Consider the following 14024-nt stretch of genomic DNA (forward strand, 5'->3'; position numbering starts at 1 on the left):
TTGGGAGAATACCAGCGCAATCCTATGCGGAGTGACTCCAGTTTAAGGCCACTGAAATCAATAGGTTGATAAGGAGGCAACTCTGTCTTGGATTGCGCTGTTAACCACGTGTTTAATAATACACTCAGGGCCAAGCTACACATGACGAATGACACTTGCTGTTCAAGTGTCATTCGTCATGTGTAGCTTGGCCCTCAGAGAATGGAGTCACTCTGCGAAGGGTTGGCCAGTAACTTAATTTCAGTGGAATCAAAAGGACTTGAATCAAGGTGTGTAGACGTGTTAGTCTGTCTGCAGCAGTAGAAAAGAGCAAAAGTCCAGTAGCACCTACAGGACTTGCAAAATTTGTGGTAGGGTATGAGCTTTGGTGAGTCACAGCTCACTTCTTCAGATCAAAAGGACTTAGAATTGCTTCAACCTGGACGGATCGTGCCCTAAGTTTTTTTATAGCTGTAGATGATGCCTTCAGAAGCAGGCATTTGTTTCAGTCTACCTGCAAAAGACCCCAACCTTTATTTATTTTTTTAAAAAAACCTCATGACACTTGAAAACAATGTCTGTGTTTGGATCGGATTTATGAGCAAAACACGAATCGCCCCACTTTCTAGGCAGATTCTGGGACCGTGTCTAGTTCACATTGTGCACGGAGAACAGCTGTCGGTTCCTGTTTCTTTTCGAAACTAGTTGGATGAAACTGTGAAAAGAACATCCAGAAAAGAAGAACGCAGGACTTGGTTTGTTGAGACATTTTAACATGTCTTTTGAAATCCCTCAATAGGTTTTTGGACAATTTTTATATAAAATGTATAGGAAGTTTAGCTAACAAGCTAACCTTTAAAGACTGTTGTGTTTTTAGGAAGGGGGAACACGTAGGAAGGAAGAGTAAGAGAAGGTCTGTAAATGGAAATAGGAGCGATTATGGTGAGTTCTGATAGATCGCCCCACAGGCTGCAGAATTCTGTGCGAAATAACTGCAGTATTTTCCACGGGTGGAATCATTTCCACCAGATCTTCGGCGCCGTTCTGAGGCGAAGCGAGACTTTTTTTCTCCCCTGGAGGAAACAATTTTAAACCGGCCAGAGGGTGGGCTTTGAGGACATTATCATTTCCTCTTCCTTTGGCACAACGAACCGATCTGAAAAAAGGAGCAAGGGCGAGCCCAACCCTCTTTGCAGGGACAGGCGGCAACTTTGGGCTGCAGGAGAGAGGAAAAATACAGGCCTGGAAAAGGAACTGCAGCTTTATTCTGATTCCAAATTGAAGCAGAGATCTAAAGCCAACCTGGATGTAATTCGCAGAAAACCGGAATTGGGGTGTGTGAGCGTGAAAATGAAGCTGAAGCGGGGGATTTGGCTCCGCTTCCCTCTTATATAAGAGTCCCTCCTGGCCGCTCCTTTTCTCGCTCCCCCTCCCTTTCCCCAGGATGTCTTGACACACGAGCACACGCACCCCGTGTCCCTTGACGCGCGGCGCCCACCGCAGACAGCTGCGGTCGAGTCTTTATGGCTGTCACCGTAATGAGAATCAATTGCCCGCGTGAGGGGGCCGGAGAAGCATTCGGACTCCGGAGAGCCCCCCTGGTGCACCGCTATCCATTGGGATCAATAGGCCGATAATTAATGCCACTACGCACTTTAAGGGGGAGGGGCTGGGGGCTGCTTCCCTCCCCCGCTCCAGTCCTCCAATCGCACCGGCCCGTCAACCTGGGGAGGGGGGGGGCGCTTCTTGCAAGCTCGGCCAGCCAGTACCTTCTGCTGCTTCCAATATTGCAATGCATATAGAGCAGTGCAAGGGCGGAGGAGGGAGCTGGAGCAGAAAAAGCGGGCGGGGGCGAGAAGGCATTCTGCAGAAAGCAGGACCAGGAAGCGAAGGTCCCCTTTACGGGCCCTCTCCTCGGAGCTCAGTCTTGGAAAGACAGACAGTGGCGGCTTGCAGCGCCAAGGGTGGCTTGGGAGGGAGCCCGGCACCGCAACCGTGCTTTGGTCAGCTTCTCGGGGAAGTCGGGGCTGCTTTCGTCTTGCGCATGGGAGTGTTGCAAAAAGCCGTTGTAGAGCTCTGCAGCGGGGCCTGCTGTAGCCACGCAGCCTCGATCTCGTGCGTAATTCCTCTGGGGAAGAGTGCACCACCCACCCCCCTTCCCCAGCAGCTTTTGCTTCCTCCCAGATAGGAAGGAGAAGCGTTAAGGGAGGGGGGCGTGAAGAATAGAAGCAAAACAACTGTTCGTCCCTGGGTGGGCTCGAACCACCAACCTTTCGGTTAACAGCCGAACGCGCTAACCGATTGCGCCACAGAGACACCTGTGAAAAACTGTTTGTGAAAGCTGAGTAATCTGCAGTGCCAGCCTCAAATTTCAGCGGACTTCGAAGGGTGTAACTTTGTTTAGAATACCACTACTAGTGTAGCTTAACATAGTGTGAGGTATGAAAGGATTTTAAAGATTGCAGAACACTTATACATGTTTGTCTTGCACAACGTTTTGTTTTTAAAGGTAATTTGTGGCAAGCTTCAAAACAAACTATCTTCCCTGGGAAACTTAAAATTGCAGTCTGCACTCTATTTGCTCTAGAGGAGTAAATAGGGAGCAGACTGCACTTTTAAGTTACTTTAGAGGAGTAAACAGCAATTGACTATAGAGGAGTAAATAGCCCTATTAATTAGTCAGTGGCATTTCATCGGGAGTGTTTTGTGCGGCAGGTGCACATTCGTCCAAGCACATTTCTCACAGCTCCTTGACTTTCAGTCCCTGACATCACTGGGCTCAATAACAAGCTATGCTAACAAGAACACAGGACACCACTTCACTGCCTCCTGCTAACTTTCAATATACACAACCCAAATGAGAGATCCACTATAGTATATCTAACAAAGAGTCCATGCCTTGCTGGCTAAAAGAGCATGGAATTCTACAGAGTACTACATTCTTTCCCCAATTCTGCTAAAATTGATGTTAGATCACTGGTTTACCTCAGAGGCAAGGATATCACATCAAAGTTGTATTACAAGAAGAGGTGGAACTAGAGTTATGGCTGCTAAGAAAATAGCCTATTTCTTGGCCAATCCCTGGTTAGATGTGAAAGGAGAATCCTGGGAAACTTAGAGAAACTCAGAGCAAGCAGTGCCCAGAGAGATAAACTTGGACATGCTCCTGCAGAAGCCAGGTGCAAGATGAAATCATGGGAGCATCAAGGACAAAGGCTGGAGCCGGAGGTTTGTCCCCTGCATTCCATCTGTGTAGAAGCCTACACCCCTCACAACTCTACAACACAATTCTACCTGTAAATGCACTCTTCTGTGCCACAATCTTACGTCTACATACTGCAAGCACCAAAGAGTAGTAGACACTTTGGAGAAAGGTACCTATCAGTTGCTGCTGAATTCTGAAAAAGATCAGAGTCTAGTGGTGAATTCAGAGTTTATCCCTGTGGATTTGGAGGAAACACAGTGCAACCTGCCTCACATTCAGAAGAACTCCTGTGACATCCTACTTTCCCCCAAAAAACATGCTGAGACTTGGTACGCTGATGATTATATCACTGAGCCATGTTAGCACACTAAGACTGGTCTGTGTCAGCTGTCTAATAAGCAGAAATTCAACAGGTGGACCGTTACTCATCATTGTACCCAGGATCTAGGGACTGCTTCATCTGTGGAATTTCTGGTGACCACAGAGCTTTTAGAGGGCATCCTGCCAGTGGGGAAAAATGGAAACTTACCAGAGAAACCAGATCCAAGACATTCATACTTGGCCAAGCTACATTACAGTCAAAAGCCGCTCCAGCTTTTTAAAGAGGCCTTGGGAGTTTGCTAGAGCTCATGAATGTGTGCCAAAATCTTATGTCAGATTACACAATGATAGTCTGGGCCATAGTTAACATAAAAGATATGCAGATGTGAAGTCATGTGTTTCTGCTGTTATTTTGGAGCAATGTATTAAGAGATAAATGTATTAAGAGCAGCACATTAAAAGCTTCAAAATATAGTTTTCTGGTCCAGATCTGCAGAGAAAAGGTGTAGAAGGGAAAATTCCATCTAGTGTGGCTTCTCCCTTCTTTGCAGCACAAATGATAGGAAAATACACTCCTTGCCTGTCTTACAACTTTGAAGGGGTAAAGGCTCCAAAATTTTAAGCTAGGCCTAGCAATTTACTTTAAAAGTCCCCCTGAAAAACTAAACACAAAACGCAAGCCACTACTGAGCCTAGAAAGAGAAATTCGGAAACCAGAGGGGGGGTGGGAAGGACCACCAGGAGAAGAAGATGGGGGGACAAAAGAATAAAGTGAGTGGAAGGACTTAGTGGGGTTGTTGAAAACAGAGCCAGTTGAGATGTCTGTAAGTGTTGTTTCTCTACAGCTTTTCCTTCAGTGGAAAGGAGCCAACATTTTTCTGCAGCTCCAGCCGTCTCTGACGGGGCTGATGGTAAAACAGAATGAGACAGAGAGCAAGGTCCTCGCAGGGCCCCAACAGCTTCCTCCCGGACCGTCCATCAAGGCAGAAGGCCTGACAAGGCTCCCAGTGATTTCCTCGGCTGTGTTCTGCCGGCTGCCCACCCCTTCTTTCCCTCTGGCAAGGCTTTCTATTAAAATTTTAATGCAGAGACACCCCCCACCCTTGCTCAGGATAGCGTTGCAACCGTTCATTAGGGTCCACCTAGGGAACAAATGGCTCTTTCGCTTCTCCCTAGGTGTCCCGCTCACTGTTTGCCTGGAGGGGGATGTGTAATCGATCCAGGGTTGTACAGAGGCAGCAAAACAACCCTGGGAACTCGCCTTTGCATTCAGGTAATACTCAGCACACATGTTAATGATTTCAGCTGAAGCATCAGGCAAAAGCTTGGCTGTAACTTAACCAGGCAGAAAACCACCTGCATACAGCTGGGCCTGCACAACTTAAGGAAAGGAGAAGTGGGGTGGGTGGGTTTTCTTAGGGATGGGTGTATTTCCTATTGACCTATTATTTCTTACTCCCTATTTTTCCCAGCCATAAGACTTCTGCAGAGTTTGCTTTCTTTCTTTGGAAGAAGCACAAGATACATATGTTGTGTTGGGGGAGATGTGGGGGACGATGATAAAGTTTCCTGGGGGCCCATGGAAACTGCAACTAAATTGATTTACTTTCATATTTTTGAGTGGGGGGGGGGGAAGGCACTCCAGAGGGAACTGTTGTCTGGGAGCCTGTGGGATTCTCTGGTTCAAGTCCAGTAGCACCTTAATGACCAACAAGATTATCAGGGTATAAGGTTTTTGGAGTCAAAGCTCCCTTCTGCAGATACTACTTAGGGGTGGAGATCTTTGAGCCTTTATATCCCATCCAGAAGGTGGGAGGGGTGTTGCAAGGAAAGGCATCAAGATGAAAAGGTACAGTGGTACAATGCAGCTTGATAAGAGAGAAACTGGCATTTGTAGTGAGATAAGAAGGATGTGAGTCTGTTAACTCTGGTAACTATATGCATGCGGTGCTGGGCAGGAGAGCATGTATTTACAAATATACAGATTGAGCAGATGGGAAATGTGTACCTACACTACCAGTACAACAGTAGTCTAGTCTAGCCCTTCACTATTCTGGTGAAGTGTTTTTCCAGACAAAAACCACAAGTGTGCATGTTATTTTTTTTTTAAAAGATCATTTGTATTTGCATTAACTTATCATTGTTCAGATTTGCTTCCATTGGGACAACTCCTCCTTTTAGTTTGTTTAGTTGGTTACTTTATTTATAGACCCACCTTTATCCACAATGGGGACCCACGGAGCCTTGCATAATTCTCCTCTGCTCCATTTTATATCCACAACAACCCTGTGAAGTAGCTTAGGCTGAGAGTGTGTGATTGGCCTAAGATCACCCAGCTAACTTCCATAGCAAAGTAGGAATTCAAACATGGTTCTCCTAGATCCTAGTCCATCTACTCCACCATGCTGGCTTTTCCTTCTCTCTTTTTGTTCTTCCTTCTTCATCCACATTTACTGTGCTACCTGACTGTCCACCCCTTCTGATCCCAATTCTGGGATCAGAATTGATCCCAATTCTGGGATCAGAATTGATAGTAATTAGGAACAAATCCGGCATTGCAATTGAGCTATTCAAAATGAAATGTGAATAAACATGAGACAATAGATCAGAAACTAAATAAAATATAGGGATCTAAAATGAAAACTGGAGTATGATTGACACTGTGCTCTTAGCACTTATATAATACATTAGTGTCAACCTACATCCAGTTATTATGCCCACAATCCTTACAACAGCCCTGAAAGGAAGATCAGCGTTACACGTGAAGCTGCCTAATGTTAAGTCAACCCATTGGTCTGACTTAACATTGGTCAAAACAAGCATTGTCTACTCTGACTGGCAACAATTCTCCAGGGTCTCAAAGACTTTCACATGCTTCCTAACTTAACTGGAGATTCCAGGGACTGAACCTGGGACCTTCAACATGCAAACCACATGCTGTACTATGGAGCCACAGCACTTTCCCATAGTATCCCACCTACTGCAGATACTGAGAGGAAGGTGATAGAATGGTGTCTGAGGCTAATTTGCACTAATGATTTCATAATTTGCAGCTAATGTCCTTTGGCCACAATTCTATGCAAAATGCTTTCTTGAGAGTAAAGCCATACCAAGAGTAGGGCCTCTGAATCATTGGCTTGGGCTTCACACACCTGTACGGAATTGAACCTGCTCACGGGTGTATGCTCAGAAGTAATACATGCTGTGTTAGGTAAACTTTCAGTACCAGCAGGCCGTGCTGGGCGCTGAGAAGGCAAGTGACGTTAAAACTAAAGAGATCTTTACAGGGGGCAAATCCTATTTGTCTGGTGGAGAATCTACAGAGTGCTAGATTCTCAAGACTGTAGCTTCCAACCTGCCTATACCTGCCCTTTCTTGCAGTTTCCACAGGGCCCTCACAGATCTGCCTCAGGAATGTGGTGCGACAATGCCCTTGCATGAACTGAAAAGTTGGCACCCAACTGCACCCAGTCTCTGATGAAAATCAGAGATATCTGGGCCCCTTTCATCCAGATGACTGTCTTTTCCTTTACTAAATTTCTCCATCCATTTAATCTATTTTCTTGCAGTTGCTGACCCAAATGAAGCCGGAGGGCAGCGAAGGAAAAGCTGCTTGTTTGGAAACAGTGAGGGTATGGGTTCCTTAAATCAAATCATGAGTCAGTGTGGTATAGTGGTTAAAAGCAGCAGGACTCTAATCTGGAGAACTGGTTTGAATCCCCACTCCTCTGCATGAAGCGGAGTGACCTTGGGTCAGTGACAGCTCTTCTAGAGCTCTCTCTGCCCCACCCACCTCACAGGGTGACTGTTGTGGGGATAATAATAACATACTTTGTAAACCACTCTGAGTGGCTGTTAAATTGTCCTGAAGGGCAGTATATGAATTGTTGTTGTTGTTTTTAGGTTTTCAACCTAGGAATTAAATACACCCATGACAGATTATTTGGTGAGAGTGCTACATAGGGTGAGGCCTGGAGTTCTCTGGAATTACAGCTGATCTCCAGACTTCAGAGATCAGTTCCTCTGGACAAAATGACAGCTTCAGAAGGCAGATTCTAAGACATTGCATCTCCACGGAACTCCATCCCTTCTCCAAACATTTTCCCCAGGCACAAGCCCTAATCTCCAGGAATTTCCCAAATAGGGGTTGGCAACCCTTGCTGCTGTGGAAGAACACAGAACACATGTAGAATGCTCTGGGTTCCAGCCTTAGCATCCTTAGCTAAAGGATCTCAGCCACTGGTCCTGGGCAGACACGCCACCCCAAAGTCTGGGTCCTAATTTGCTCCAGTGGGTCAACTTTTACCATCCCTAAAGACCCCAGAGAGCCACCTCTACTGACCTGACCAGAACAGACAACTGTGAGCTGGGTGAGCCAATGGCCTGAGAGATTAAAATACTTTATTGCATGTTATTACATTTTATTAGGCTTTTTAAGGTTGGGGTTCATTGGGGTTTGATGTTTTAATTATGCATTGTAAGTTGCCTTGAGCCACAGAGAAAGGCAGGATATAAATACGTTAATGAATAAAATAAGTAAGGTGAGTTCAGATGCTCGTTAAAATCGGTGGGATTTAAATTCCAAGAAAATGTGTCCAAGACTTAAGGTACTGTTTTTTACATGAAGTGTGTTTTTGTTGATTTGCATAGCATTATGAAGTCAAGAATCCTTCGCTAATTCAAACAACATGTGCGATAAGAGGTTGTATTCCTATTTGTGTCTGGAGCAAGTTAGGTTGAGGGCCATTTAATGCAATAAAGCTTCCTAATGCGGCTAACTGTTCTCTAAACCCTTGCCCTTCCTGGGTCCGTTTTACACTTCTTCTGTGACAGAACATCACCTGTTGGTATTGAGCCTCTTTGACACCTTCTCCCTTCAGTGGGGGCTTATAGTATTTCTCTCATGGCCCCGCCTCCTTGCTTCCAATTGGTCTTTCTTTTCCCTCCAATTTTACTTAGTCTACTGTAAAGCTGAGAAGGATCTTGGGAAATGTAGGCCTGCAGGGGAATTGGTAGCCAGGCCTACTGGAAATTTACATTAAGATTTCAGACTTCCTTGAGGTCTGTAGGTCCAGGATCATGACACCACTGAAGAATGGAGGAGGATGGGAAATATCTAGCTAAGCTGCCAGTAATATATAACCCTGTCTATATAAAAGTGTCAGCTGCACCAAAGGAGAAGCTATACAACCAATCAGGTCCAAGATGCTAAGCCAAAAGTTCTGTACAATTTCACATTTCCACTATATGGAGAAAAGTGCTCTTTGGCATACATCTTCTCCTGAATAAACCTTCCTATAATCCTGGTTTAAAGGTTGGGCTTCAAGGGCAGCAGTTGTATACCATTCAGATAGAATTTTATAATTATACAAGTGGGAGACCCAGTTGTCCACTGGCAGTGAGCAATCTCTTAGTGGTTTGCCCAGTTGCCCCAGAGATTGCCTGCCAGAAGCAGGCAACCTGGAAAAACATGCACAGGGCGTTACTTCCTGCTGGGAGCGCATAGGCTTCTGGCAACTGTAACTGCTGGGCAATCTGCGGTTGGATGAGGGGGCAAATCCCCGGGAGTTTGCCCGCCACTGACAGGCACCTGGGAACCCTACTTATACACCACCTTTCTCCATAATGGGAACCCAAAAGGATTTCCTGCCTTCTTCCTTCATTTTATCCTCACAACTCTTGTGAGATAGTTTCTCAGCAAGCTTTCCCAGCAAGCTTCTACAGCAAAGAGGGGATTCAAAAATGGGTGCCTCAGATACAAGTCTGAAACTCTAACCACTACATTACACTAGCTTTTGTGGGGTGGCTGCTGGTGAGAAGTAGAAGCAGCTGGGCCTGGGCTATTTGCGTGGTCTCAAATTGCCCGGTGGTTGCTGCTGAGCCTGGCCTCGTGAGTAGGGTTGCCAGATGTCTGGTATTCACCCGGACAATCCAGTATTTGGGGGGACTGTCCAGGGAAAATGCTCGCCAAATACCAGACATCTCCCCTTAGGAATGGCCAGCCAGCCCAGGCACTCAGCCGGCCTCCTGTGGCTGTGCAGCGCCAGCTCAGGCACCCAGGTGGCCTCTTGTGCCTGCAGGAGTGGCCAGCCAGCCCAGGCGCCTAGGTGGCCTCTGTGGCGCCCCTGCACTGCACAGCGCTGCCCAGGAGTCATCATGGCTGAAGTGACATCATCAGGCTAGACTCGGGAGCATGTGCACACTACACGTGTGAGAAAAGAAAATTAAGGTGAGTGCCAAGGCCCTTCCAGTTCCTTTGGGGAGGCCACCTGGCAACCCTACCCATAAGCCCTCCCTTAAAGTCCAAAAGGGTCCTGCCCCTCCCCGCCAGCACCTTTTACTGACAGTAATCAAGGCATCAACAGACAATGTTATAGTAGTTGCCTAGCAACAGTCACAGAGGTAATTTGTCTCAAAGTTACAAGTGCTGCTTCTATGATTTGTGGGAGGATTATTTCCTCCCCCCACATGATTTTTTTTTTATTCAGACTTTTCTGCAAACGTAGGGTTTTTCTAACATTTGTAGAAAGTTCTGTCTTGCCTGGTCATTACTAAAATCTTCAGATTTAAGCATCCTCAGATTTTGCCACTGAGTATTAGATATATTGATATAATTTTTCATATTGGCACAGCTTAAGTTAATAAAACTGTTAATAGCGTAAGTTGGTCTATTAATGATTTCAGCATTAATCCATAAAATATTAACCCTTCCAAGAGTATCATTCCTGTTTATTAAAAATAAAATTCACATTCCTTACTGCAAATTATAGCAATGTCAGGTTTTGTTTATTTCCTTTCCAGTGTAGATTGTTAACAAGCTAAACTTTCTTTATAAATGCTACTGGAAACGTTAGCTTACTGGAACTTCAAACCCTTTTAAAAAACCCTACTCCATATGACCACATATGGCTTATTTTTAAAATGTTATAGGTCTCTCCTCTTGCCAGCCCACCCTTAACCAGCCTTTAAAATGCCATAACAGCATTGCAAAATTTTAAACAATTGCTTTCTTTATGTATTTAGTACTTCCAGGTTTTCTGAGACTTAATGTATGCCTTTTTTGGTTAATATTTAGGAACATTTTGAAAGTTGTGGCTGCAGAAGGGCATTATATGTGTTTCTGTATCATCTCAAGCCTATTTTGTTTACTTTTAAAGATATCCATTCACGTATACAATTATTAACAACAGCCAAATCCAGAGAAAGGGAGGAAATGATTTCAGTGGACGTATTTTCCAACTAAGAGAGCAAGCCTAAAAAAGTCTTCTTGGAATTAACTCCAATTTTATACAGTAAGCCTTACTTCCCAAAAAGTGTTTGTAGAATTGCCATTTGCTTAGGATCCATGCTCATACAACCCAAACACTGAAGGTATTTGCGAGTGCATACGGGTAGAAGAACCAAATTCATCCAAGTAAAAAAAATATATGATTTTGCTAACTCTTAAATTTGATCAGATATAATTGCATGTTAAGACACCTCTTCTTATAGAAGCAACACACAATGCAGTATTTATGATCTTCAAAATAAAGAGGCCCAATTCAACAAAATATTCATGATTTTCTTTGGCCACCAGCAGCAGATTGAAAGATTAATATTTGAGGACTGCCACCCCTTTCAATGGGGTCTTTTCTGCCTGGTAGAGAGAAAGATTTTTTTATTTCATGCATACATTAGTCATCCAGAGGGACCCTATATTTCTTTTAAATTGTACAAATTGGAAGTTTCTCTTGTTTTCCATGTCCACAGTTTGACTTGGAGTGCTATGAATATTATTCAGCCTTTTACAGTAAATGAGAGAGATTGTGTTACATGGAGTTAGTCTCAAATATATCCGATCTAGCAAAGCAAAATATCTACCGACCAGTTTGTCTTTATTACAAAAAGAAATGTGTGCCCATTTTGAAGTCCTGGCATTAGCCTTGAGTAAGAAGCTCCAGCTCATAATTATTTATAGATTATTTTATAAACTGAGTTTATTCAGACAAATCCATTGACTTCACTGGCATGGCATTGTGGATATTGGGGTACTTGTGTCTAAAGAGATAGGATCTATGCCAGGCATATAGGGATTTTGCCCTAAAGCAATTAATCTTCCATACTGGATTGTGGACTGATGATCTTTAAACCATTTTTAAAATATTCCAATTACTTGAGAATGTCTATAGCTATGTATGTATATTCTTTGTTCTTAAATAGATGCATTGTGCAATAATCAGCCAGTAAGAACGATCTCTTCCAAAACAAAAATATATTTTACTAGCGCAAGGTCCACTGCGGTCAGGGGGGCATTTACCCACTCTCTCTCTCTCTCTCTCTCCTTTTTGCATTTCCTCTTTGCTTCCCTCCCTTTTCTTCTCTCACTTCCTCCTACCAACCTACTTTTCCCTGTTTGTTCCCCAATAACCTCTGGCCTCCTTCATCCCTCCCCCACCAATTTTTGTTCTTCTCCCCTGTCTTCAGCATTCCCTTTTTACTTTTTCTGCTCCCCTCCCCCTCTACATTGTTTACTTCCCCTCCCTCCTATATTTTTATTTTTTACTCTCTCTCTGTCTCTGTCCCCCCCATACTGACACTAATTGAGGGTTGGAACTCTTAGCAATGTTGGTTGTAGGTTGCCCAGCGCCCCCCCAAATGACCACCAGGATGTCACAATGTGTTTATTTATTTAAAACATTTCTATGCTGCCTTTCCAGCCAAATAGGGTCCCTGAGGTGGCAAACATTAAAAACACTAAAACAGCATTTTAATATTTTAAATATTTGAATAAAATATTTAAACAAGTCAATAAAAACTTATAGACATAAAAACTCACACAGATTGACTGAACTAGTCACTCTTACAGCTCTCTCCTGATTGACTGGGCTAGACAGACTCTCAGGCATTCAGAAAGATTATCCGACCAACTCTGCTTCCCCTCTGTTGCTACTTAGGCTGTGCTTATCCACAAAGAAGATACTTAGGTTTCCACAGACTCACTAAACTAGACTATATCTCTCAAAACTGGACTGACTGAACTGAACACTTTCTCTCAACACTCTGGCTAAAAACTGTAGTTCACATTGCCCATCCAGCTACCATCCAATCACAGTACCCATCCAGTCCCCCTCCTTCTTATGTCAGAAGCCTGCATTTCAAATCACAGTAGATCATAGTAGCAGATATTTAAAAATCCACATTAATCAGCAGACACAAAACACAAATGATTTATATGGCAAAACTTTGCATTCCTGCTATAATTTTTGAGTGTCTAACCGTAAATGTATGACTTTACATTAAATATTTTTCTGCAAACCAAAGGCATCCCCTAGGTTTATAGAACCCTTGCCCAGTTTGTCCCTGGCTCCATTGTGTGGATTTTTTGATCCACGCTCTATGCCCTGGTTCAGAATTAGATGTAACGATCATGGTGAATTCAGAGTTTCCATTTAAAAACCTTTGGAAAATTTACAATCTAATCCACAAACAAAGTCAATTAACTGAATTATTTGCATACCAGTTGAACCAGTTACCTTGAATCAGATACACCGAAGTAGCTTCCAGCAAAGCAAGTCTGCTTTGTGGAGTCATATGACATGGATCTAATGCAAATATGCTGCAGCATAAAGGATTTTCAATAGGCATGTTCAATTCCTATTTTTAAACCATAATATTAAGCAGTGATGTAAAGTTGGCAAACTATATCATGGACATAACTATATTTTGAAATTGAGCACACATAGTTTGAAAAACTGTTTTTAAACTTCCTTCTTAGTGTTCCTTTTGCCTCTGTAGTTTTTATTTGCACAGACCTTTGCAAAAGAATACACACTTACTTTGTAATGTTCCATTATGACCAGATATTGTGCATTAGAAAGAACTTATTGAGATCCCTGTGAACATCAACTGTATTGAACGAAGTTACACATGCACACATTTTACAAAAACAGTCTCTAACAAAAGGTATACTCAGTGGAATTTAAGCGGATGTTATAACTCCACATGTTTACATGCTACTGGTACACATTTTATTCTTTGAGCTTGCACCAAGTAAGTAGTACCAGAAAGCAGGATCATTTTTATGGAAACAGTGGAGAGAGATGGAAGAAATTGTAGACAGAAGAAGGTGACAAATAGGTATTAGGACAGAAAGAAAGGAACACAAGATGGGTGAAGAGATTTGGTGGACAGTGTTGATGGACACAGCCTCAATATTCTATCAACTTCAGTGGTAAGAAGTTTGGCTCTTTCAGCATGTCTCTGACCTGATGTAGCAATCCGACAGATTTAACTGCTAATTGGCAGGTTTTACTGCTGTGTTTACATGATTTTTTTTCATACGAGCTGCTATTTTATAAATAAATGATAGCTGGATATCTAACCAGTAGTCAGTATCCTGCCTTGGTCAGCTTTTAAACTTGGGATATTTCCATTGTTCTGTTTATCACTTTATGCACAAATGCAGCTGCACATGCCTATAGCATTAGAGCATGAAGTTTTACTTTGGACACTCCAGATTTTACCTCATTTAAATTAGGTA

At 43.4% G+C, this 14024-nt stretch overlaps 1 non-coding gene across 1 annotated transcript; it reads right to left on the bottom strand.

Annotated features, from left to right (window-relative positions):
• Positions 1-2221: 2221 nt before the first annotated feature.
• Positions 2222-2295, bottom strand: TRNAN-GUU (transfer RNA asparagine (anticodon GUU)). The gene has a single exon. It is a non-coding gene; the product is annotated as a tRNA-Asn (tRNA).
• Between the last annotated feature and the right edge of the window lie 11729 nt (positions 2296-14024).

This window comes from Eublepharis macularius, chromosome 11, assembly GCF_028583425.1.
Source record: "Eublepharis macularius isolate TG4126 chromosome 11, MPM_Emac_v1.0, whole genome shotgun sequence".
Classification (NCBI taxonomy): Eukaryota; Metazoa; Chordata; class Lepidosauria; order Squamata; family Eublepharidae; genus Eublepharis; species Eublepharis macularius.